General features: G+C 38.1%; 1 pseudogene; it reads right to left on the bottom strand.

The window, feature by feature from the left end:
* Window positions 1–12372: 12372 nt before the first annotated feature.
* Window positions 12373–26897, bottom strand: part of LOC110286274 — a 30411-nt pseudogene continuing 15886 nt past the window's right edge.

Raw genomic sequence — 26897 nt, forward strand, 5'->3', positions numbered from 1 at the left:
AAAATATGTAATAAAAAATATTAAAAAAAAGAAATGTCTCATTAGGAGAAAGCCTATCCCATTGTCCAAGCACAGCAGGCCTTGATGAACAGAGACAGACTATGGTTTTAGAGATTTACTATAGAAAGGCAGGGGGATGGATCCCCTGGTATGGCAGTCTCCAGATGGTTCATCCTTTCGTCTCAGCTCCAAACTTTGTCTCTCTAACTCCTTCTATGGGTGTTTTGTTCCCAATTTTAAGAAGGGGCAAAGTGTCCACACTTTGGTCTTCATTCTTCTTGAGTTTCATTTGTTTTGCAAATTGTATCTTGTATCTTCAGTATTCTAAGTTTCTAGGCTAATATTCACTTATCAGTGAGTACATATCATGTGAGTTCTTTTGTGATTAGGTTACCTCACTCAGGATGATGCCCTCCTGGTCCATCCATTTGCCTAGGAATTTCATAAACTCATTCTTTTTAATAGCTGAGTAGTACTCCATTGTGTAAATGTACCACATTTTCTGTATCCCATAATCAGCCTTCAAATGCTGACACCATTGCAAACACCAGCAAGATTTTGCTGATAGGACCCTGATATAGCTGTCTCTTGTGAGGCTATCCCGGGGCCTGGCAAAGACAGAAGTGGATGCTCACTGTCAGCTATTGGATGGAACACAGGGCCCCCAATGGGGAAGCTAGAGAATGTACCCAATGAGCTAAAGGGATCTGCAACCCTATAGGTGGAACAACAATATGAACTAACCAGTGTCCCTGGAGCTTGTGTCTCTAGCTAAATATGTATCAGAAGATATCCTAGTTGGCCATCATTGATAAGAGATTTCCCTTGGTTTTGCAAACTTTATATGCCTCAGTACAGGGAAAATCAGGGCCAGAAAGTGGGAGTGGGTAGGTAGGGGAGTAGGAAGGAAGGGTCTGGGGGACTTTTGGGATAGCATTTGAAATGTAAATGAAGAAAATACCTAATTAAAAAAAGAAGAATAAAGGCAGGGAGAAAGAGAAAAATTAGAAAGAGAGAGAGAGACCAAGAGGAGAGAAAGGGAAAAGGGAGAGAGAGAAGAAAGACTAGAGTAAGAGGTTAGAGAGAGAGAGAGCAAGGAGAGAGTGTAAGAAAGTGAAAGCAAGAGGAGAGTATGTGAAGAGGAGAGTAAGAGAGTGAAGAGGGGCCAAATAGCCCCTCTTATGTTGAGCTGTTATCTTACTGTTGCTAGGTAACTGGGAGGAGTTTAGTCTCAAGGTCAAAAGCTTGGGATATTGTCTACATGACTACTAACCACAGCTTCTCCTGTGGGGCTTGTGGGGGCTGTGGGGGCTGTGGGGGCAGTAACTTCCACAGGAGCCTTGAGTCCAGGGGACATGGTGGAATGCCTACTGTCCCATGTAGGTGAATTATCAGCACTGGGTCCCAGGGTTCATCTCTCAATTTGACTGGAAACCAGACTGTCTGTGCATAGCCTAATGTCCCACATGCATGTGTGTGCCCTCATGCTTCCTTTTCTGTCTTTGCTAGTGTGAGATTATTTATTGCCTATGTTTTCATGGGTGTAGTTATCGTTGTTAGATTGGGTTTTCTTCTAGCACCTTCTGTAAGGCTGGACTTGTGCATAGATATTGTTTAAATTTTATTTTTAAAAGGAAATATCTTGTTTTCACATAATATAGTGATTACATTTTTGCTGGATATGTATCTGTAGTCTCTTAGAGTCTACAAGACATCTCTCTGATGACTTTATAAATTTTAGACACTCCATTGAGGAGTATGGTGTAATTCTAATTTACATATTCTGCCTTTATATAGTCATCACTCTTTTTCCTTTCTAGCTTTAGTATTCTTTCTTTGTTCTGCATATTTAGTGTCATGATTATTATGACTCTGGAAGTGATTCTTTTCTGATCCAATCTGTTTGGTGTTCTGTAAACTTCTTGTACTTTTAAAGGCATGTACTTCCTTAGGTTATGATAATTTTCTTCTATGACTTCATAAGAAATATTTTCTGGACCTTTCACCTGGGAATCTTCTCCTTCCTTTATTCCTACTGTTCTTAGGCTTGGTGTTTTCATAATGTTCCAGATTTTCTGGATGTTTTTGTGTCAGGAAGGTTTTAGCTTAAAATTTTTCTTTAATGTATCTATTTCTTCTATCATATCTTTAGTGCCTGACACTCTCTCTTTTGTCTCTTGTATTCTGTTGTTGATGTTTCCATCTGTAAGTCTTGTTCATTTTTCTAGACTTTTTCATTTCCAGAATTTCCTGTTTGTGTTTTTTTTCAGCTTCAATATTCATTTTCAGGTTTTTACATGTTTTATTCATTTCCTTCAACTGTTTGCTTTTTTTTTTATATTTCTTTAAAAGATTTATCCACAGCCTCTAATTGCTTATGCTTTCCTGTTTTTTATTTTAGGGAATGTATTCATTCCCTTCTATTGTTTGTGTTTTCCTTGATTTCTTTTTGGGATTTATTCATTTCCTCTTTAAAGGCCTCTGTTATGTTCATAAAATTTGTTTTAATGCTGTTTTCTTGTTCCTCAGCTGTGTTGGAATATGCAGTGTTTGCTATAGTAAGATCGCTGGGCTCTGGTGCTGATATAGTGCCCTGACTTTTATTGTGTTCTTACGCTGGCATGTAGGAACATGGGTTATTTGTGATTATTGTTATAGGTGTCAATCTCTGAGTTTTGTTCTGTCTTGTTTGTTGGTTGGTTATTTGAAAAACATTTTTTTTTTGAGTGGGGTTGGCTGTTTCATTCTTAGTTTCTATTTGCTCTTTATTATCCTTGTTGGAGTGGTCTTCGTTTAAGTAGAGGATCACTCCTTGAGTTGGGCTTTGGATTTCTGATGGCCAGGATGTCCTCTAGTAGATAAGAGGGTTTCTACACATTTTGGTGGCTAGAGTTCTGGTGCACAGTATTGCCTGTGGTCTAGCTGGGGCTTCTCCACAGGAGTTGGGGTCCTAGAGTGCTAGGTGCTGGCTTGGCCTCTGGTGAGGCAGAGGCATTCTTTTTATTGCTTAATCAGAGGAAGAAGAATCTTAGTGAATATCATTATTTTCAAGAACTACCTTCTTTCTCATTGCCCATTCTATAAAAAATAGAACATTTCAATCTCAGAAGACACTGCCTCAACAGCACTCCACCCCTTCTTCTGGCTCTTACATTTTTATTCCCCCTCTTTTAGAATTACTTCTGAGCCTTGGAAGGAGTGACTTTAGATATGCATCTATGTCTACGATTTAGGTCACTATGGCACAGCAATATTCAATTGTTATCTCAATTAGGGTTATATTGTTATGATGAGACACCAAGAACAAAAGCAAGTTGTTGAGGAAAGGGATTATTTGGCATAGTCTTGTACACCATATTCTTAAAGGAAGTCAAGGCAGACACTCAAACAGGGCAGGTTCAGTAAACCATGAAATTGGCCTGATTTTGCTGCCTTGAGAGGCATGTGTCATAGGTTTTCAAGTTTATAGTCCATAGTTTCTGGGACACAATGTGTCTACCAGTTTGTGAGAAATCAATGTACTCTCTTAGGCAATGAAGCATTCACGCCACCTTGTGTTTCTCTGTATGTTCCCTTAGTAATTAAGAAAGCAAGGGAGTTTGATAAGACTATTGGTCTTGGACATTAATCTTGTGTATCCTGTATAGTTTGCAAATGTCATTATATTTTGGGAACTACAACTATTGATGTTGTCAATTGGCATTAAATTCTGCTTCTGATAAAGATAGGACAAGTCTTATTGCTCTCAATAAAATTGCCAGAGCTTAAGTTTTGCTGTGAACCCCCTAGTTGGCCTGATTTAATTCCTCACAACAATATCAGGTAATGCAGAGGAGATGGAAGAGTGTAGTTCACTGGATTGTCCTCTATGGCTTTCTAATAGAATCTAGGATCACAAAGTCAGTGTTGGCTTGCACCAATATGAAATCCTTCCTGTGGAGCAAACCTTAAAATCAATCAGAAGGCAGTCTTACCCATGATTGCCAAGCTACCATTTCCCCAAGCAGACACATCCTCTCTGGTATGTCAATATTTTAGTATGAGGGTTGCATAGATGATCAGGAGAGTTGATGAGAGTTCTCCACCAGAATCGTGCATGGCTGATAGTAGTTCGAAAGCCAGCCAGCAGAGTGGAGCTTACCAATTCAGTCCAATCCTAAAATATCTATGCCTTACACTCAAAGTATGGTCTTTAACAATAAAGTCTTACATTCTAGTTCCGATTATATCATACGATCAACGGCAGAAACCATGTTTTTTATGGTTATGGGGTCTGTGGAACTTCCCTGGCCACCAATTGATTGCAAAATGATTTACCCCTGAATTAGTATTCTCATTCAAAATCCTTATGGCCTTTGTGGTATTCTTTTCTACCTATATAGTTGGATTTAAACTCTTTAGATACTGTTTTATTTTTTAAAATTATTTTATTTATTTACATTTCAAATGTTGCCCACCTTCCTTGGTCCCTCTCCCGGAGTTCTTCACACCATACCCCTTTCTCTTTGCTTCTAAGAGGGTACTCCCCCCAACTCTCCACCACCCACCCCCACTTCACCCCTACCATCCTTCTTCCAGGACAAATGAAGTCTTTATAGGATTAGGTACATCTCTCCCACTGAGGCAGACAAGGTTAGCCTCTGTTACATACATGCTGGGGAGCATCAACCAGTCCATATATACTCTTTCATTGGTGGTTTAGACTCTAGGATCTCTGATGGATCCAGGTTAGCTGATACTGTTGTTCTTCCAATGGGGTGGCCATCCCCTTCAGCTCCTTTAATTCTTCCCCTAACTCTTCCATAGGAGTTCCTGACATCAGTCCATTAGTTGGCTATAAGTATCTGCATCTTTCTCAGTTACATGCTGGTAATGCCTCTTAGAGGACAGCCATGCTAGGATCCTATCTAACAGCATAGCATCAGTAATATTGTCAGGGTTTGGTGCCTACACATGGGATGGATCCTAAGTTGACCTGGTCACTGGATGACCTTTCCTTCAGTCTCTGCTCCATTTTTGTCCCTGAATTATCTTTAGAAAGTAAGAATTCTTGATCAAAATTTTTGAACATGGATGTGTGGACCCATCCCTCCACTGGAGGCCCTGTCTATCTACTGGAGGTGTTCTCTTCAGGTTCCATCTCCTGACTGTTGGGCATTTCAACTAATGTCCTCGACATTGAATCTTGGGAGTCTCTCATACCCCAGGTCTCTGATACTTTCTAGAGGTTCCCCTGCCCACACACCCCATATTTCATATTTTCATTTATTTTCCTGGTATTCTGAACTTCTCTCCCACCTCTTCCCATACCTGATTTTGCCCTTATATTCTCCTCCCCTCCTCTCTTCCACTCAGGTCTCTCCCAACAGATGCCTCCCATGATTATTTTGTTCCCTTTTTTAAGTTAGATTGACGCATCCTCACTTGGGCCTTCCTTCTTGTTAAATTTAACATGACCTATGAGTTGTATCATGGGTATTCTGTACTTTTTGGCTAATATATGCTTATCAGTGAGTACATACCATCCATGTCCTTTTGTGTCTGGATTACTTCACTCAGGATAATATTTTCTACTTCCATCCATTGGCCAGCAAAATTCATGATGACCCTATTTTAATGCCTTAATTGTATTACATTGTGTAAGTGAATCACATTTTCTGTATCCATTATTCAGTTGAGGAACATCTGGGTTGTTTCCAGCTTCTGGCTATTAAAAATAAGACTGCTATAAACAGTGAGGCACATGTCCTTATTATATGTTCAAAAATCTTTTGAGTATATGTCCAGGAGTGGTATAGCTGGGTATTCAGGTAGAACTATCTCAGATTTTTCTAGGGAACTGGCATTTTGATTTCCAGAGTGGTTCTACCACTTTGAAATCCAACCAGCAATGGAGGAGTGCTCCTCTTTCTCCACATCCTCACCAGTATATATCTACTATTTTAACAGCACCCCTTTTCTTTACATGTATCCAGGTCTAGTATGGTTTTAAGATAGATCAAAGTACCATTGCATCTGGTTGTCCAATGGCTTCCCAAACATTCAAATCACTCAAAGGTGAAGATAAATCATCTATATAACAAAATCTTTTACAGAGGATATAAAGGATAAGACAACATCCTAAAATTCCTGAGGTTACAAAGATAGCCATGGTGATGTACTCTCAAAGGTTGTTGTTATCTGCTTTGAGCAAGTATTGGGTGACCCACTCAAAGTTTACCACAAAGTAGATGCTAAAGTCAAACATAAGTCTGATATAGCATAGAAAGGTTCCATCCATTTGTACCAATTGCTTTCTGAAGATATCAAGTTTGGTTACAAATTATAGATAGTTGGCACTAACTTAATTATCTCCTTATAGTCCTCAGTAATTCTCATGGAGTCATTACATTTTTATATTTTGGACCTCTTCCCTGAAGCCTTCTTGCATTTCTATCTTTGATTAACTTAGTGTGCCTCACTTAAGTTCTTCAGCCCTACCCATGGCCAGGGGTAATATGTCCCTACTCTTTCCTGCTGTACCCCCTGACTCCCTCAGTCATAGAATCCCTGGGTTGACACTGTAGTTCTATTCTCTCAATTTACTATACCTGCCTTCTTGAACAGGCTTTGCCTGGATAGATTTATCTACACTACTATCATCACCTTTTGTTGTAGTGAAATATACTCTCCTTAGCCTGCAGAAAGAACTACTCATCTTTGGTACAGTCTTGATCATCTTCAACTGTATTTTTTCTATTATGGATGTCTTCTGTAAACTGTTTCCTAGGCTTGAAAGCTTTCTAGAAGCTCCCAAGCACATAGTCTAGCTTCATATCAATTATTTCCTTATAAGGTCTACACATCAAGCAGATATGTTACCCCATACTACACAGACGAAGAATGTTGCCCTGGGATTCCTCCTAGAGAAATCTAATCCTGATGGTTCCACTTAATCACCTAATCCTGATAGCTCATCATTACTTGTATGTCTTCCTATCCATAGCAATTACCATACAACCACTGTTATAGCACAAAGGCAGACTAACATGCCAGGCAACAAAGGACAACTGTATCAATATTTCTTCCACATATGCTTCTGTGTTTGGGTCCTCAGCTTCATTTTCATGCCTTGCTATCCATAGCCAGGACTGTGTACTAATGCTACCCCAACATATTGTTGATTCTACCATGCCTATCTCCCATTAAAGTGCTAGTTATGTTGTGGGACAAAACTTTTCCTGCAGAGACTCAGCACATATGTCCACTCACCACAGATAGGGAACTTATGTCATAACAAAGTACAGGCCTAAGTCTAACTTGGTGAGCCAATGAGTTTTACTGGGGTTATTTGCAGGAGCACAGGTGAGAAAGTCAGGAAATTGCACTACCAAAGCCCATCCCAGTAGGGGTGACAGCTCATGAAACCTGGAAACCTGGGACACATTGCACAGTCTGCAGTCAGATCAACAGTTTGGACAATGTACTTTCCAGGCAATGCATTTGTTCTAAACCTCTTTCAGATAGCTTGGCTGGTTTCTGTTTCCTCTAGGCAGCTGACCTGTTGTCAGAGTCTTCATTGCAATTTAGCTTATCTTAGAGTGACTCTTAGTAGCTTTGGTTGTTTACTCTTGGGAGGGAGGGAGTCTACTAAACCTGTTCAGTTTCAAGAATTTCCTGAAGCTATTGAGAGTTGTTTTACCTTCTGTCTTAAAACTCTTTCTTTCAGAATATAATGATTCAATCTCAGAGGAAACTGCTATGCAACAATGCAAAATATATTTAGTAAAATTTCAAAAATTCCCACAGTCTTTCACATCTAAACACTATGCAAAATTTCAAAATCCAAAGATGTTTTCTGACCCTCTAGTCTCTTAACTGTGACCCTCCTGGAAAATAATAAAAGGAAGCAAATTACATACTTCACACATCCAATGGCACAGAAAATATATTACCATTCTACATGGGTGAATGTGGACATATTAGGGACATAATCAGACCAAACCCTTGTAGCCAGATATCAAATTCTGTGTCTTAGTGTCTGGTGTCAAATGTTTTATATGTCCCTATTCCTCCATCTTTTATGCTTACTATACCTGTCTCTTGGGCAGTTACTATCCCCTACATGCTACTCTCTTTGGACTACATCTTACATCTTTGGCATCTCCAATATTCTTAGGATCTTCTTCATAATCCAGACTTTACTTTTGTAGCTTCATGCTATGCTCTTCCTTATATATTTTTTTATTATTGTTTTTGTTTTTTTGTTTTTTTAGAGACTCTTCTGCTTATACTTTTTGGCCTGGTTCACATACATTTCTGAAGACCCCATAACCCACTCACTCACTGTTTCATCTTTCATGCCTTGAAAGCATATAGCAGGTTGATGATACTTTCTAAGATCAAAGTCCAACTTGGGATTGGCATTGGCTTTTTGAATCAGCAATGCATTACCAGCAGCAAGTATATGTGCTTCCTTCCTAGGATCAGAAAAACCCCTTAGGCTCTCTTTCTTTAGATGGAACATTTGCTGTCTGTTCATGCACTGACAGTACCCTTACTATCCCAATACAGAGGAGGAAACCTGACTTTAAAAATCACTAATTTCTTTAACAATTACATAAGATTTAACAGTAACATAAGCATATATGTGTTATTTTGTCTCTCTAGATTATACATTCTATATTTCTTTCTGCAATATTTTCTCTTTTTCACTATGGACCTACACTAGATTTGTTAGTAATAAACATTCAGACTCCACATTATGCTGTCTCAAAATTTATTCTTTTTATTTCATAATAAAATGTATCAGTGGGGCATGAACAGAAAACAGCCAGATAATAAATATAAATGTAGCTTTTATTTCCCCCAGATGAAGTGATGAGACCAAAGTCATACCTAAGTTTTACAAATACATGATTTCATCTGAACACAGAGTATCCTGATCTTTCCCTCCCTCCTTCCCTCCCTCTTTTTTTTTTTTTTTTGTTTGTTTGTTTGTGTTTTTCGAGTCAGGGTTTCTCTGTGTAGCCCTGGCTGTCCTGGAACTCACTCTGTAGACCAAGCTGGCCTTGAACTCAGAAATCCACCTGCTTCTGCCTCCAAGTGCTGGGATAAAAGGTGTGTGCCACCACTTCTTGGCTCCTACCCTGTTCTTTAAGTAGCCTCTCATTCCTATCTGTTTTAGTGAGAGTTGGTCATATCCTACGTTTGACTCATTCTATTAAATCTTTCTCTGATTCATCCCCTTTTTCCTCCCAGTTAGGTGTAATTGTTTGGGATAAAGTTGCATACTAAAAGCATGTCTGTATTCCAGCAAGAGGAATTAAAATGTGTGGTGTTTCTGCATTCCAGGCAGATCATATCTTTGGATATGATCTGTATTAAAATTCATCTACACAGAGTATGTGTTTAAATGCTGTACAAGTGGCTTGTAGCTTAGTTTCTATGAGAGACTTTTTACACCTCTGGAACCATAGGAGCTAGACCTTGATAGTCCTCTACCTTAGTTATTTCTTTATTCCCTTGACAAAACATTACTATCAAGCTAATTTATAAAAGAAAGCATTTAACTGAGGGGCAGGGTTCAAGAAGTTGGTAGAGTTCATTAATATCATGATGGGGTATATGGCAACTGGTAAGCAGACATGACACAGAAGCCATATCTGAGTACTAAGGTCTGATCCAAAAGCATGAGCAGAGAGATAGCTAACTGGAAATAGCATGGGTTTTTGAAACCTCAAAGTTCACCCCTAGTAACACACCTCCTCCAACAAGATCCCACCTCCTACTCCTCCCTAAACAGTTCCACAAACTGAGAGCCTGGAAACTTTTAATTAAAATACATAAGCCTAAGGGGAGACATTATCATTGAAACCACCATATTCACACTATTCTTAGTACTAATAACCTTCAGACTTATTATCAATAAAATTAATTAAGTTTTCTTACAGCATTCCTCTTCTTTTTAGTCTAATGTCTCTTATGTTCCTCCAAAGAAAACAAGGTTAGATTTTTCAGAGCAACAACTTCACACTTCCTAATAACATCAGTGTTAGTTACTTTTTGTAGCTTTGACAAAATATCATAACTAAATATGACCTATCTAAAAGAAAGCTTCATTTTGGGGTTAAAATTTCAGAGGGAGAGATCATAATGGATGGTGGTAATAACATCAGGTTTCTGTGATAGATAGCTGGCTAATCATATCTTTATCCAGGTGCAAGAAATAGAAAGAAAAAAGGGGAAGTATAGGAAGGCTAGAAACTCAAAAATACTTTCCTAAGTAACATATTTCAAAACTGCTCTACTTCTTTTCTTATTTATTCAATTTATGACCAAATATCATCTTCTCTTCCCAGTACACTCTCATGCAAGTCCTCCTCCCATTCAACTTACCTTTTCTATTTTGAGAAGTGGAACCCCTTTTCTGTGTATTATCTGCCTTGCCCCTTATTAAATAGATCCTGCACTAGAGTTATTCCCTCACCTGAGGCCAGCCAAGTGTATCCTTTTAGAAGCATGGTATCCACAGGCAGACAAGCTCAGGAATAGCCACATTTGACTTACAGAAGCTTTTCAGTTTCTTAAGGTCCTATTTATTAATTCTTGATTTTACTGCCTGAGCTATTGGTGTTCTGTTCAGGATGTTTTCTCCTATATTCATGTGTTCAAAGTTTTCCCCACTTTCTTTTCTGTTAGATGAAATACTCCTGGTTTTAAGTTGAGATGTTTGATTATTTTGACTTGAATTCTGTGAAGTGTGAAATGTATTTACATACTTCTACATCCAGACATCCAGTTAGACCATAACAATCTGTTTAAAATGCTCTCCATTTTCCATTGTATGATTTTGCCTTCTTTGTCAAAGTCCAGAGATGTTCAGGTTTATTTCTGAGTCTTTGGTTAAATTCCATTCATCCACCTATCAGTTTTTATTCCAATACCATGATGTTTTTATTACAACTGTCATGTAGTACAGCTTGAAATCAGTTGAGAATTCTTCCTTCAAGATCTGTGAAGATTTGTGTTGGAATTTTGATGGGTATTGCATTGAATCTGTGCATTGCTTTGGGTACGATAGCCATTTTTGCTATGTTAATCCTACTGATCCATGAGCAAGGGAGATCTTTCCACCTTCTGATATCTTCCTCAATTTCTTTCTTCGGGGAATTGAAGTTCTTGTCATATAAGTGCTTTAGTTGCTTGGTTAGAGTTACACTGAGGTATTTTATATTTTTCATGGCTATTGTGAAGGGCACTGTTTCCGTGACTTTTTTCTCAGACCATTTGCCACTTGTGTAGATGAGTGCTACTTATTTCTTAGAGATACTTTTGTATCCAGCTGAAGGTGTTTATTAGTGTAGGACTTCCCTGGTAGAAATTTTGGAGTCAGTTATGTATACTAACATATCACCAGTGAATAGCAATACTTTGACATCTTCCTTTACAATTTGTATCCCTTTGTTCTTCCTTGGTTGTCTTATTGCTCTAGCTAGAACTTCACATACTATATCAAAGAGATATGAGGTGAGTGTACAACTTTTTCTCCACTTATTAGTGAAATGCTTTAAGTTTCTCACTGTTCAATTTTATGTTGGCTATTGGCTTGCTGTATATTGTGTTTAGATGCATTCCTTGTATCTATATTCTTTTATGAGAAAGGGCAGTTATATTTTATCAAAAGATTTTCTGGCATCTAGTGAAATGATCACATCTTTTTTTTTTCTTTCTTTCAGTTTGTTTATATGGTGCATTACTTTGATGTATTTTTGTATATTGTACCACCTCTACACCCCTGGGATGGAGACTACTTGATCATTGTGGATGATGTATTTGGTGTGTTCTTGGATTCTGTTTGCAAATATTTTATTGAGTGTTTTTGCATCAGAGTTCATTAGGGAAATTGGTCTGAATTCTTTGATGAGTCTTAGCATGGTTTAGGTCACAGGGTGACTGTGGCCTCATAGAATGGATTTGGCAGTGTTCCTTCTGTTTCTATTTTGTGGAATAATTTCAAAAGAATAGCCATTATCTCTTCTATGAAAGTCTGGTAGAATTCTGCACTAAATCAGTCTGACCCAGCATGTTATTATTGTTGTTGTTTGTCTATTTGGGAGACTTAAAATGACTGATCCTATTTCCTTAGGGTTATAGGACTATTCAGACAGTTTACCTAATCTTTTTTGTGCCTTGAATTTGTTGTATTGGAGTTTAGGGTTAGATATAGAAGTTGCAGTGCACAGCTATATTTTGAACAAAACATATCCTACAATAAAAAAATAATTTTATCAAGACCAGATTTCCATCATAGTTGGGTGTGATTCAGTAAGGGTGCATGCTGAAGTGCACTCTACAAACATCTCCACAGTGTCCTGGGCAGTGCTCCTCTGGTCAGCCTAGTTTTTTTTCTGTAGACACGGGTTCTTCCAGAGATTTCTTCTGGCTTCCCTTCCGTGAGTATTTGTACTTGTCTACATATGCTTTAACCAGATTTGCCACTTTGGTAGAATTTAATTCTCCACTCTTACTATGACAAACTTTGTCCACTGCCTTCCGCACAATCTCCTTGTACTCTTCCTTAGTGATGTCTTTATTATGATAAAATGGCTTAATAGGCACTTTCACCTCCTGTGCTGCTTTCTCTTGAATTTGCAATTTTTTGCTTTCTGCCAATTTTACAGCAGCGTTAGAGGCTTGGACGTGATTTGATGACGAAGTATTACCAGAACTTGGTCCCTGAACTGATCCCATGTTTGATGGGGTTGCTGATGGAGCAGGCAACACTTGTGTATTCATATTATTACCTACATGAGAAGAACTTGGAAGGCCCTGCACTTGTTTCCCATCTGGTTGTGAGGCGATGTAGCTGACCTGCTGGGATGGTAGCAGAGGGGGTGTTGGTGATGGTCCCTGAGGTATACTTGCAGGGTTAGCTACCTGTATGAAGATGCAGGGGCAGCAGAGGGTGCATGGTGAATGGGTTCCGCTGCATATTCATCATTGGGTCTGGAACACCCACTGAGTATGGGAAGATCCCCATAGGCGGGTGCTGGGCATTCACTGGATGCTGCATTACACTCATGTGTGACTGCATCATATTCACAGGCAGCTGAGAACCGTCAACTTGGTTTGTTTGGTCTTTTAAGTTAGAATCCTGCTCAGGGGTCTCCTCCTCCTCTCTCATCCACCCAGACTGTGGGCCTGAAGAGTTCCTGCCCTGCCGAGAGTAATAGTTCTGCACATCTGCGGGCAGAGTTTTTCTTACTGTCCAACTAGATGCAGGTGTCCACCTTGATCTGTCTGCTGCTGTGCCAAAGGACAGCTCCTGCTCACTTTTCCACTTAGAGAACTGCTGCTCCGCAGACTTGAAAGAGTCGGTCCCTGAGAGGGGTGTACAGCTTTGCCACCTGTTCTCGCTCTGGTCACTACAGGCAAAATTACCTCTGTAAGCACCTTTCCCATGGCCGCCTCGACCACGGCTGGACATCCAGCCTGGGCCAAAGTTTTTAGTCCAAGAATTCCCTGAATTTTCATTTCTATTTTCTTCCCAGTGGAGATCTTTTTTTTTTTTTTTTTTTTTTTTTTTTTGTGGTTTTTCGAGACAGGGTTTCTCTGTGTAGCCCTGGCTGTCCTGGAACTCACTTTGTAGACCAGGCTAGCCTCGAACTCAGAAATCCACCTGCCTCTGCCTCCTGAGTGCTGGGATTAAAGGCGTGCGCCACCACGCCCGGCTCCCAGTGGAGATCTTTTAACTTTTCTGGATTTCTGGTCCTTGGATCTGGCCCAGAGATTATTTTTTTCTGTTATCCAACTGTGACAGTCTTTTCTATGCTTTTTGTTTGTTTGTTTGTTTGTTTGTTTTTCACCTTTAAGTAAGTTTATTTCTTTTTTTTTAATTAAGTATTTTCCTCATTTACATTTCCAATGCTATCCCAAAAGTCCCCCATACCATCCCCCTACTCTCCTACCCACCCACTCCCACGTTTTGGCCCTGGTGTACCCCTGTACTGGGGCATCTAAAGTTTGCAAGTCCAGTGGGCCTCTCTTTCTAGTGATGGCCGACTAGGCCATCTTTTGATACATATGCAGCTAGAGTCAAGAGCTCCGGGGTACTGGTTAGTTCATAATATTGTTCCACCTATAGGGTTGCAGATCCCTTTAGCTCCTTGGGTACTTTCTCTAGCTCCTCCATTGGGGGCCCTATGATCCATCCAATAGCTGACTGTGAGCATCCACTTATGTGTTTGCTAGGCCCTGGCATAGTCTCACAAGAGACAGCTATCTGTGTAACTTGGATCATTAGTATCTGCAGTGATTTCATTTTTTCTTCATTTCTTGTATTTTCATTTTGTTTCTCTGAATCATTCCTCCGGTACCGATCATTTCCTCTGGGACACCTCCAACCATCATTTGTCCATCTTTCCTCCCACCAAGGAGAGTAATTATCTCTCTCATTTCTACCAAATGATGAAGTCTTACTTTTTGTTCTTAATCTTGATGGCGATCGAGAGCGGGATCTGGACCGGGACCATCTTCTAGCTCTCCTCTCTCTGTCTTGCTCTCTCCTCTGAGCTTCTCTATCAATTTCTCTTTCTCTGCTCCAGGACCTCGATTTTTCTGTTGAGGAAGAATCTTTCACTTGGGACTGAGACCTCTGGTTCTCTCTAGAAGTATTACTTCTTGGGGACCCTGACTCAGATCTTTTAGCTTCCCTAGCATTCTCTCTCTTTGGAGAGCAAGACTGCCTCCTTTCTCTTGCTACATCTTTTTTCGGTGAGAGAGAATGAGATTTTCTCCATCCTCTGGCAGATTCTCTCTTGGGTGATGGTGACTGAAAACTCTTACTTTCTATTGCAGTCTCTCTTTTTGGAGACAAAGACTAAGCACGCCTCTTTTCTTGTGCAGCATCTTTATTAGGAAACCAAGTTGTAGATGGAGAATGGAATCTAGATCTTCAAGTACAAGGCTTTGGGGCTTTATCCACTAAGCTTTCAGCTGATTGTGCTCCAGTTTCAACCTTCTCAACTGCAGGATCAGAAGACAGCTTGTCAACAGAACTGTGTTGCACAGAATTTTCACTCAATTGTTTAGAGACAGTATTTGCAGATGACTCTACTTCAGACTCATTCTGGTCACTACAGAAAGAATCGCACTCCATAGGTACTGTTTCATTATTATTATCACTGAAATGTTTCTCACTCTGTTCAACCTCTTTGTGAGATAACTCTGAATGGATTGGATGTTCAACTAGAGAGTCTGTCCTTTCTTCTAAGAATGTATCTGATTGGGAGTTGTCAAGATTATGTTTTAATAAGTTATCTTCACAGTCTTGAACAGCATGAGAATTTTCATTTTCTGAAGTGCCATATGCTGTAATTATTTCTGTATTTTCTGTTTGAATATGCTCAGGCAACTCAGTGTCTGAGCTGGGAACACAGTGTCTGTCCAGTCCGTGTGCAGTTTCACCCTCAGAAAATTCCATTTTGGGGCTCTCTACAAATGCTTCTGTGTTTACTGCAGAATCGTTCAAATCAGTACTTTCTACAATGAGACTCTCCTGTGTTCTTTCATCACTAACCACTGGTGTGGTGTTATCAGATACTTCATCTAGGGAACTGGACACGGGTTGGTGTTCAATGTCAAAAGGTAGACATGTAAGAGAATCTTCAGGAGTACTCTCTGTACACACAAGTGCCTGTACCTCTGACTGAGCTTCCAGACACCTGATTTTGGTGTTCTACTGGATCACTTCCTCTTAGAGAAGTATCTGGAGAAATATCATGGTCTACACAGAACTCCTTGGCCTCTATCCCTGTATCCTCTCCAACAAGCACACAAGGATATTGAGTGCAAGATTCAGAATTTAAACTTTCTGTTTGCTCCTCAATCTCATGATTCTTGGTTTGTTCATTTTCTTCTGATTGTTCACTGCAACTTTCAAGATGAAGATGATTCTCTTCATCTGTTTGAACAGAGCAAATGCTACTACTTTCTACACATGATTGTTGTTCTTTCTCCAACACAGGTGGAGTGTCAGAGTCCACACTTTCTTCCTCTACTGAATAGCTAGGTGATTTTTCAGCGGGGGGCGGGGGGGGGTACAGATTTCCTAAGTTTCTTTTTCAATAAAGGCGGTTTTCTTCCTCTCCTCCCAGACTTCCATTTTGGAGCCTGTCTTGTTTGCTTTTCTGATTCAGCTGGAGGAGAAATACTTACAGAGGAATTACTATTCCCTGGGGCATCACACTCAGAATAGTTTGACAGTGGGGACTTCTGGGACTGACTGACTGTCTCAGCTCACGTGTTTCATGTGGACCTCCTTGTAGGAGCAGTTGCTGCAGGTTTTTGTCTTGATCCTCTGGTATTTGATGTGCCTGAAGTTTGCTTTTTTCCTCCTCCTCCTTGGGTATGTGCTAATGCATATCCATTATGAGAAGTACCAAAATGCTCTAGTGACTTGGTACTTGTTGGGAAAACCATCCTTGGCAACTCTGAGGAAGCCAGAGAGAGGAGGACTGTCTCTACACTCCAGGGTACAGAGCCAACTCTTCCATTTCCAGGTAATGTATTAGGAAACCATGGCAACTCCAGTTCCTGTTGTTTTTGCCTAATCAATGCACTGATTTCATTGACTTCTACAGATTCTCTACAGGAAGCTCTATAGGTGCAAGGTCCCCAGCTGTGGCTGCCACATAAATACACACTGGACATGTCATTTCTAATACAAGAATCTGTACACTGATTTTATCTTTGAACCTTATTTGTCTTTACTGCAGCATTTTTCTTTCCATCCATTTTATTTGAAATGTTTCTATACAACACATTCAAGCCTTCAGATATTTCACATAATAGATATTCTCTTATGGTGTTTCTTTTTCTCTTGTTGCCTTTGGAACTCTCATGATAAAATAGTTGTTTCTTAAAAGACCTTTCATTTTCCTTGTCCTCTGTTTCTCTCAACCTTCTTTTTACTTGAATCTGTAAGAAAAGCAAAACTTAGCACAACGTTCAAATGTACTGAGTTCAAACACGGCCTGAAAAGTGAGTGCATATCAAGTGTGTTCTTTTGTGATTTGGTTACCTCACTCAGGATGATATCCTTCAGGTACATCCATTTGCCTAAGAATTTCATAAATTCATTGTTTTTAATAGCTGAGTACTACTCCATCGTGTAAATGTACCACATTTTCTGTATCCATTCCTCTGTTGAGGGACATCTGTGTTCTTTCCAGCTTCTGGCTATTATAAATAAGGCATCTATGAACATAGTAGAGCATGTGTCCATATTACAAGTTAGAACATCTGGGTATATGCCCAGGAGAGGTATGGCTGGATCTTCCAGTAGTATTATGTCCAGTTTTCTGAGAAACCACCAAACTGATTTCCAGAGTGGTTGTACCAGCTTGCAATCCCACCAGCAATCGAGGAGTGTTCTTCTTTCTCCTCATCCTCGGCAGCATCTCCTGTCACCTTGATTTTTTTATCTTAACTGTTCAGACTGGTATGAGATGGAATCTCAGGGTTGTTTTGATTTGTATTTCCCTGATGATTAAAGATGTGGAATATTTTTGTCAGGTGATTCTCAGTCATTCAGCATTCCTAAGTTTAGAATTCTCTGTTTAGCTCTGTACACTATTTTTTAATAGAGTTACTTGGTTTTCTGAAATTCAATTTATCGAGTTCTTTATATATGTTAGTTATTACTCCTCTGTCTGATTTAAGATTGGTAAAGATCTTTTCCCAATCTTTTGGGGGCCTCTTTGTCTCATTGACAGTGTTTTTTGCCTTATAGAAGCTTTGCAATTTTATGAGGTCCCATTTGTCAGTTCTTGATCATACAGCACAAGCCATTGCTGTTCTATTCTAGAATTTTTCCCATGTGCCCATATCTTCAAGGCTTTTGCTCACTTACTTCTCTATAAGTTTCAGTGTCTCTGGTTTTATGTGAAGTTCCTTGATCCACTTAGACTTGACCTTAGTACAAGGAGATAGGAATGGATCAATTCACATTCTTCTACATGGTAGTCACCAGTTGAACCAGTACCATTTGTTGAAAGTGTTGTCTTTTTTCCACTGGATGGTTTTAGCTCCTTTGTCAAAGATCAAGTGACCACAGGTGTGTGGGTTCATTTCTGGGTCTTCAATTTTAATCCTTTGATCTACCTGTCTGTCACTGTATCAGTACCATGCAGTTTTTAATCACACTTGCACTGTAGTTCAGGTTGAGGTCAGGGATGGTGATTCCACCAGAGGTTCTTTTATTGTTGCAAATAGTTTTTGTTATCCTGGGTTTTTTGTTATTCAAGATGAATTTGCAAATTGCCATTCCTAACTCTGTGAGGAATTGAGTTGGAATTTTGATGGAGATTGCATTGAATCTGTAGATTGCTTTAGGCAAGATAGCCATTTTTACTAGATTAATTCTGCCAGTACATGGGCATCAGAGATCATCCCATCTTCTGAGATCTTCAATTTCTTTCTTCAGAGACTTGAAGTTCTGATCATACATACCTTTCACTTCCTTAGTTAGAGTCACACCAAGTTTTTTTTTTTTAATATTATTTGTGACTATTGTGATGGGTGTTTTTTCCCTATTGTCTTTTTCAGCCTGTTTATTCTTTGTGTAGAGAAAGGACAGTCAGTGATTTGAGTTTATTTTATATGCAGTTACTTCACTGAGGTTGTTTATCAGGTTTCAGTGTTCTCTGGTAGCATTTATAGGATCACTTATATATACCATCATATTGTCTGAAAATAATAACATTTTGACTTCTTCTTTCCCAATTTGTATCCCTTGATCTCCTTTTGTTGTCGGCTAGGATTTCAAGTACTATACTGAATAGGTAGAAAGAAAGTTGGCAGCCTTATCTAGTTCCTGATTTTGGTGGGAATGCTTCAATTTTCTCTCCATTTAGTTTATTGTTGACTACTAATTTGCTGTCTATTGCTTTTATTATATTTAGGTATGGGCCTTGAATTCCTGATTTTTCCAAGACTTTTTATCATGAATGGATTTTGGATTTTGTCAAATACATTATCAGCATCTAATGAGATGATCATGTGGATTTTACCTTTGAGTTTTTATATATAGTGGATTACATTGATGGATTTCTATATATTAAACCACCCTTGAGTCCCTGGGATGAAGCCTAATTGATCATGAAGGATAATCATTTTGATATGTTCTTGGATTAAGTTTGTGAGGATTTTATTGAGTATTTTTGCATTGATATTCATAATGGAAATTGGTCTGAAGTTCTTTTATTTTGTTGGTCCTTTGTGTGGTTTAGGTATCAGAATAGTTGCAGCTTTATAGAATGAATTGGGTAGAGTACCTTCTGTTCTATTTTGTAGAAACGTTTGAGGAGAATTAGAATTAGTTCTTCTTTGAAGATCTCATAGAACTCTGCACTAAACCCATATGGTCCTGGGCTTTTTTGGTTGGAAGACTATTAATGACTGCTTCTATTTCTTTAAGGGATATGGGACTGTGTAGATAATTTATCTGATCCTAATTAACTTTTGTACCTGGTATCTGTCTAGTAAATTGTCCATTATATCCACGTTTTCTAGTTATGTTGAGTATAGCCTTTTATAGTAGAATCTGATGGTGTTTCAGGTTTCCTCAAGTTCTGTTGTTATGTCTCCCTTTTCTTTTCTGATTTTTTTAGTTAGGATACTGTCCCTGTGCCCTCTTGTTAGTCTGGCTAAGGGTGCATCTATCTGGTAGATTTTCTCAAAGAACCAGCTCCTGGTCTGGTTCATTCTTTGAATAGTTCTTATTGTTTCCACTTTGTTGATTTCAGCCCTGAGTTTGATTATTTCCTGCCATCTACTCCTCTCTGATGAATTTGCTTCTTTTTGTTCTAGAGCTTTTAGGTGTGCTTTCAAGCTGCTCTAGTATCCTCTCTTCAGTTTCTTTTTGGAGGCACTAAGAGCTATGGGTTTTCCTCTTAGGACTGCTTTCTTTGTGTTGTCCCATATGTTTGTGTATGTTGTGGCTTCATTTTCATTAAACTCTAAAAAGTTTTTAATTTCTTTATTTCTTCCTTGATCAAGTTTTCATTGATCACAGTGTTTTTCAGCTTCCACGAGTATGTGGGCTTTCTCTTATTTATGTTGTTATTGAAGATCAGCCTTAGTCTGTGTTGATGTGATAGGATGTATGATGTTATTTCAATCCTTTTGTATCTGTTGTGGCCTGTTTTATGACGAATTATATAGAAAAATTATATCGTTTTGTTTTAGGATAAAATTTTCTATAGATATCTGTTAGATCCACTTGATTTATAACTTCTGTTAGTTTCCCTGTGTCCCTGTTTAGTTTCTGTTTCTAGGATCTGATTTTGTTTAGTTTCCGCTTTCAGGATCTGTCCATTGATGAGAATGGAGTGTTGAAGTCTCCCACTATTATTGTTTGAGGTGCAATGTGTGCTTTGAGCTTTACTAAAGTTTCCTTAATGAATGTGGATGCCCTTGCATTTGAAGCATTGATATTCAGGATTTATATTTCATCTTGAAATATTTTATCTTTGATGAGTATGAAGTGCCAGACCTTGGTTTTTTGTTTTTGTTTTTGTTTTGGTTTGGTTTTTTGATAACTTTGAGTTGAAAGTAGATTTTATTCGATATTAGAATGGCACTCTAGCTTGTTAGTTGAGATCATTTGATTGGAAAATTTTTTCCAGTCTTTTACTCTTAGGTAGAATCTGGATTTGTCCCAAAGGTGGGTTTCCTGTAAGAAGCAAAATGTTGGGTCCTGTTTATGTAGCCAATCTGTTAGTCTGTGTCTTTTTCTTGGGGAATTGAATCTATTAATATTAAAAGATATTAAGGAAAAGTAATTGTTGCCTCCTGATATTTTTGTTGTTAGAGTTTGGATTCTGTTCTTGTGGCTATCTTCTTTTAGGTTTCTTGAAGGATTGCTTTCTTGTTTTTTCTAGGGTGTAATGTCCCTCCTTTGTTGGAGTGTTTTCTTTATTATTTCTTTATTATTAAGCTTTGAAGGACTTGATTTCTGGAAAGATATTGTGTGAATTTGGTTTTGTCATGGAATACTTTGATTTCTCCATCTATGGTAATTGAGAGTTATGCTTGGTATAGTAGCCTGGGCTTGTGTCTGTGTTCTCTTAGAATCTGTATAATCTCTGTCCTGGATCTTCTGGCTTTCATTGTCTCTGGTGGGAAGTCTGATATAATTCTTATAGGTCTGCTTATATATGTTACTTGACCTTTTCCCCTTACTGCTCTTAATATTCTATCTTTATTTAGTGCATTTGTTGTTCTGATTATTATGTGTAGTGAGGAATTTCTTTTGTGGTCCAGTCAATTTGTAGATCTGTAGTCTTTTTGTATATTCATTGGCATCTCTTTCTTTAAGTTAGGGAAGTTTCCTTCTATTATTTTCTTGGAAATATTTACTGGCCCTTTAAGTTGATAATCTTCATTGTCATCTGTACCTATTACCCTTCGGTTTGGTCTTCTCATTGTGTCCTGGATTTTCTGGATGTTTTGAATGAGGGTTGTTTTGCATTTTGCATTTTCTTTGATTGTTGTTTCCATGTTTTCTGTGGACTCTTCTGCACCTGAGATTCTCTCTTCCATCTCTTGTATTGTGTTGCTGATGATCACATCTATGGCTCCTGATTTCTTTCCTAGTATTTCTATTTTCAGAGTTGTCTCCCCTTGGGTTTTCTTTATTGTTTCTACTTCTATTTTTCAATCTTAGATGGTTTTCTTCAATTCTATCACCTGCTTGGTTGTGTTTTCCTGTAATTCTTTATGGGTTTTGTGTGTGTGTGTGTGTTTCCTCTTTAGAGACTTCTACCTGTTTAGCAGTGTTCTCCTGTATTTCTTTAAGTGAGTTATTAATGCCCTTCTTAAAATCCTCTACCAGCATCATGAGATACGGTTTTAAATCCGAATCTTCCTTTTCGAGTGTGTTGGGGTATCCAGGACTCGCTGTGGTGGGAGTACTTGGTTCTGATGATCCCAAGTGGTCTTGGTTTCTATTAGTAAGCTTCTTATGTTCGCCATTAGCCATCTGGTAATCTCTTGTGTTAGATGTTCTATCTGTATCTTGCTGGAGCTTGTTCCTCCTGTGATTCTGTTAGCCTCTGTCAGCACTCCTAGGAGTTCAACTCTCTCCTAAGTCCCAGTGGTAAGAGCACTCTTTGCAGGCAAGCTCTCCTCTTGCAGGTAAGGCATACAGAGGTCTGGAGCTCTGATCCACCTACTGGCTGAGAATGAAAGTCTGAAAGGACCCGTTCCAAGAAGCTCTTTTGAATCTGAGGCCCACACACTCTCCTGAGTGGACTGGTCTCTGAGAGACCCGGGATACAAGATGATGCTCTCAACTGTATCCTGGAGTCAGGACCCTCTCTCGAGGACAACTTTCTTCAATGATTCTAAGTTCCTGGGTGTGCTAGGGCACCTGAGGCACGGAGAGTCCTCTGGGAACTGTGGGGCCATCAGCCAAGTTCCTTCCCAAGGTGGCATGGGGCTAATGCTAACTGGAAGGAACCCCAGCTTCTGGTTGGGTTGCTTTCCTGTGTTCCTTTTCCTGCTGGCATAGGTCCCTCCCTGTGTTTTGGAACAGATGTTGTATTCCACTCACCAGTGATCCCAGGATCCTGGGAGTGCTAGGGTGCTTGCAGTGTGGAGAGTCTACTGGGGACGTGGGACTGTCCGCCGAGTTCATGCTCAAGGTGGATTTATTTTTAACTGATTATTTAAAAATACCTTTTCTTATATCTAATTCACATACATTACATTTAATCATCATCCATAATGGTAGATGATGTATTAGTCACAGAACTTATGTGTAGTCTCTATATACTAAAGGGATTTGTTGATGACTTACAATCTGCAGTCCAACTCCCAACAATGGTAATCAACAGCTGTGAATGAAGCCCAAGGATCTAGCAGTAGCTCAGTCACTCATGGCAAGCAGGCAAAGGAGAAAGCTGAAGTTCTTTCATTGAATCATTGTGTGCTTTAGGTATCAGGGTGACTGTAGTCTCATCGAATGAGTTTGGCAACATTCCTTCTCTTTCTATTTGGTGGAATAGTTTGAAGAATATTGTTATTAGCTTCTCTTTGAAAGTCTTGTATCATTATTTACTGAAACCACCTGGCCCAGGGATAACTAGGTTAGGAGACTTTTAATGAATGATTCTATTATATTATGGGTTATAGGGCCATTTAAGTAGTTTACCTGATCTTGATTTAATATCTGTAAGTGATATCTTTCTAGAAAATCATCCATTTCAAGCAAGAGCTATGGCATGTAAAGTAGAATATAGCTCTGGTATTGTAGGTAGAGGTATGGACCAGAATATGGAACACAGAAAAAATGAGGGAGACCTCATAGCTTGTATACAATTCCTTAATTGAGAATCTATTTAAAATTATATCATGGAGTAAAATTCTGTATATTATTGCTGCTTATATTTTATCAGCTAGGCTTAATATTTAATAAATAGATACTCTAAGAGAAGAAAAATAGTATTTATATTCCTTCATGTGTCTTTACCTAGTGAGTTTATGAAGATTTAAAAGGTATATGTATAATTAGAACTGGAAGTAAATAAAGTCTAAATAAGTTATACATTAAAGAATAGATGGACATTCTCTTAATCTGTACAATCTTTATAAGATTTGGTGTGTGTGTGTGTGTGTGTGTGTGTGTGTGTGTGTATGTGTAACAATTAATTACAAATAGTCTATTAATTTGAAAGAGAGCAAGGAGAAGCATATAAGAGACTTTGAGGTAAGGAAACTGAAAAGGTTAAATTTTAACTATATTAAGTCTTAAATAATAAAATGAATAATTTAAAAGTATTTTGAAAAATAAAATATTGTAGTTATTTCTGTTCTACAAGAGTAATTTCAAAAGGGCATTTAAATAAGTTATTTATGACATGAAAATGAGTGGTTAGAAAGGACGCCATGTTCACCAAACCAACAAGAAAGATGATTTTTAGAAAAAAAATTCTGACCTCATCAAAGATTATGGTCTATATAGAAAGGCTTCCAGTTATTTTAATAACTCAGTGACTTTCTAAGTGTACTAGAAAATTAGGAACAGTATAACAGAGGAGGCTAAAACTTCATATTCATGGAGAAATCTCTGAAAGATAATACGAGCTCTGATACTTGTTGCTTCTATGAATATTCCCATAGGATTTTTCATGCAGTTTCACTTTATTTTTTCACTAGCCACAAGTTCTCCATCTCAACTCAAAATTTAGAACTGTATTTAAAATTGCCAAGAATATACATAGTACTCAAGGAAACACTTTTTAAAACTATCTAGGAGCACCAATAGCAACAGTATAATCATGTACAAGAGGATGGGGAGTAAAGCTAGTTATAACCACTCTTACCACTGAAAATGCTCTCAAACTACTAGTCTCACTGTCTTAGTTAACGTTGTATTGCTCCAAACAGAAGACACCATGACCAAGGAAACATTTAATTGGGGTTGGCTTACAATTTCAGAAGGTCATTCCAGTATCATCAAGGCAGGAGTATGGCAGCATCCAGGCAGGCATAGTGCAGGAGGAGCTGACAATTCTGCATGTTCATGTGAAGACTGCTAGAAGACTACTGACTTCCAGGCAGCTAGGATAAGTGTCTTAAGCCCAACTTACAACTACTCCAACAACCCACCTCTCCTAATAGTGCCACTCCTTGAGCCAAGCATATACAAACCATTATACTCACATTCTATATCAAAATGACACAAATAAAGAATTTAGAATTTATTGAGTCACTTTTCTTGGAAAAGTCTGCATGTATATATTGTGCAAAATTTATACACAATTGAAGCAAAACTATGGAAGGAGAATATACATATATATATATATATATTATAATATATATAATATGTAAAATATATATAATATATTATATATACATAATATATATTATATATATCGCATATATGTATATTGTATAAATCTCACCAAAGAATTGAAGCTTGAAATAGAATTATATCCAGCTTTACACCCTTGAAATCATGTATCTTTTACTTCTGTGGTTGGTCACTAGCTGTGCATTAGATAATCTCCATTTCTAGACTTCTGTTGGATTATTTCATATTTGCTTTTTTTCTTTCTATTGGCTATTTAAATACATATGACATGTTAAACTGTTTTATGGCAAGGTTTTCTGTCTCTAAATAGTTGAAAGTAGAAACAAAGCAAATTTAAGCCAAGTCATTCTCTCCTCTACCAAAATGTTTAAATTGAATCATTATGTGAAAATTGCTTAGGAAAAAAAATACTCTTTTTTGCACATTAACTGAGTCAACCTTCTAGGAATGAAAAACACATCTTGATTTCCTCTCATAATATTAAATTTTGGCCCTAGAAATATGAAAGAAAAAATGTTGTATTTATCTTCCCTCTTGAGGTAAATTTTATAGTACTCAGATTACTAAAACACTTTCAACTAAAGTATAAATTAAAACAATAATCAATATTCTGTATTTATCCATGAAGATATAAAGCATTAAAACACATTGTGGAGAAAAGAAAGTGCTGTAAATTTATTTTATCATGATACAGATTTTAAGTATGCATAAGAATGTTAATTGTCACAGTGTAGAATTACATGGGAGACAGGCTCTAGGGCATGCAAGTGAAGGATTTATCATCACTGGGGTAGTTAAGGTAGGACACCATTTCTTGTTTTTGATCCTGGACTGTATAAATGGAGAAAAGAAGCTGGGGAGCACAGCTTTGTTCATCTTCAGTTTCCTGATCCTACATGTGATGTGACCAACAATTTCAGACTGATGTTACTTGACTTCCACATAAACATGAACTGCACTTTAAAATGTGACCCAAAATGAAGTCTTTCTCATTTAAGTTGTTTGTGAACTGTGTGTTTAAAATGTGCATGCACCCACGTACACACACACACACACACACACACACACACACACAAGCACAGAAGCTTTCACTCACTTTATAAGCCTGTTTGACCTGGAACTCTTTATATAGAAAGGCTGGTCTCGGACTCACAGAGATCTGTGATCCATCTGTCTCTGCCTCCTTAGCTCTGTGATTAAAGGCACTATCATGTCTGCCTCATCCCTTTATTTTACCTCAACAGTAGGAAAAGATACTAAGAGAAGATCCACAGAATTAAAATGTAACTTTTTACTTGCATATTATCAACCTGACATTTTTCCTACTAAAATATTCCAAATCAAAATGTTTAAATATACATTTATATCATTACGTCAATATTTGGATCACAAATTTTGAAGGCAGCTGAAGTGTCCAATATCAAATGACTGTAGTCCTTTATAGTAGTGCAATATAAATTGCATATACATAAGCAACTTAAAATGAGTCTTTTATATTGGTTTCAGCGAAGGTCCCAAATTTGGAAGTGATTGTGTATTTATGTAGGTCACATGAAGAAGTTATATGAAAAATAAATGGTTACATGACAGAGCTCACACCTGAGACTGTACTCATGGTTATCATTGAAGTTAAATAAAGAGATTTTCTTTTTGAAATGTGGGCATCAGTATTCTGGTTCTTACTCTGATCTCACAATTATACTTTCTTCCTAGAGTGGGAGTAGAGATTCCTGGTACTTCTCACTGCTGGCTTAGTGAGAAGGATTTTATTTAAAGAAAGAAACTGGAGATTTTAAAATATATTCTCTGAGGTTTTGGAGACACGGTGTCCTATGGTTTAATTACTCTCAGAGATTTAAAAAATGCTACGAAATTATAATTATAGAAGCTCTGACATAATACCAGCAAACTGCACTTCTATCTAATGAACAAAACGGGTTTGAGTATGTTTTCCACAACCATGTTGATATAATATCAAGAATAATAGTAAGAGAATAACAAGGAATCATATAAATAGGAGTTGGCTCAACATAGTTGC

Source organism: Mus caroli, chromosome X (genome assembly GCF_900094665.2).
Source record: "Mus caroli chromosome X, CAROLI_EIJ_v1.1, whole genome shotgun sequence".
Classification (NCBI taxonomy): Eukaryota; Metazoa; Chordata; class Mammalia; order Rodentia; family Muridae; genus Mus; species Mus caroli.